The 727-nt window shown below is 72.2% G+C and overlaps 1 protein-coding gene across 1 annotated transcript in view; it reads left to right on the forward strand.

Annotated features, from left to right (window-relative positions):
• LOC103252276 (receptor-type tyrosine-protein phosphatase S-like) overlaps positions 1 to 727 on the forward strand; it is a gene marked incomplete at both ends in the record, with an annotated part of 2509 nt that overhangs the window by 908 nt on the left and 874 nt on the right. The window lies entirely within an intron of this gene.

Consider the following 727-nt stretch of genomic DNA (forward strand, 5'->3'; position numbering starts at 1 on the left):
TGGGCAGGGATGGGGTGCAGTGAGGTGGCGTCACACTTGCGCCCACTGTTCCCCGCGGGCAGAGGCCCTTCCGCCTCCCCAGGCAGGGCCAGGCCTCCTGAGACCCCAGGACAAGGCCCCCGTGGCCAGAGCAGGGGAGGGGTGGCCAGAGCGGGTGGAGGTCCCAGGGGGGCGTGCTGGGCCCCACGGGCTCTCAGGTCCCTGGAGTTCTCTGCTGTGCCCGCCCGGCCACCCTGTTCTAGCAAGTCAGCCTCTCCCCACAGCGGCCTCCAAGGCCTGTCCCGCCTTCGGCCAGCTGGGGTCCAGGTGTCACCCGCTGCTGCCTCCCTCTCCCCCCACCCTCCGCACTGCCAGCCCGGCGTGGCCTCCGCTAGCGTGGCCTTCCTGCCGTGGCCCCTCGCGCCTCCCGCCCGCCTCCCTGCCTCAGGCAGTCGCGACGTGGCCGCCCCAGGCCTTGTTCTGGAAGCATCTGTGATGTCCAAACCTTCAAGCCCTGGGTGTGTGCACACGGGGTCTCGGGTTCGTCTCGGGTGTCGCCGGCACAGGCCGGGCCACACGGGCCAGGTGTCTGAGCCGCCGGGGTCGGGGCCTCGGAGACAGCCATGCCCCTGCCCCGGCCCGAGCCCCAGGGCGTCGGGGCGTCTGTGTGAGGTGGAGTCAGTGAGGGTGGCCCGTGGCGTAGGCGGCCACCTGCGAGGCCGGCCGAGGTGCCCCAAGGTGAGTACAT

This window comes from Carlito syrichta, unplaced genomic scaffold, assembly GCF_000164805.1.
Source record: "Carlito syrichta isolate Samal-C Ts95f unplaced genomic scaffold, Tarsius_syrichta-2.0.1 Scaffold154057, whole genome shotgun sequence".
In the NCBI taxonomy this organism is placed as follows: Eukaryota; Metazoa; Chordata; class Mammalia; order Primates; family Tarsiidae; genus Carlito; species Carlito syrichta.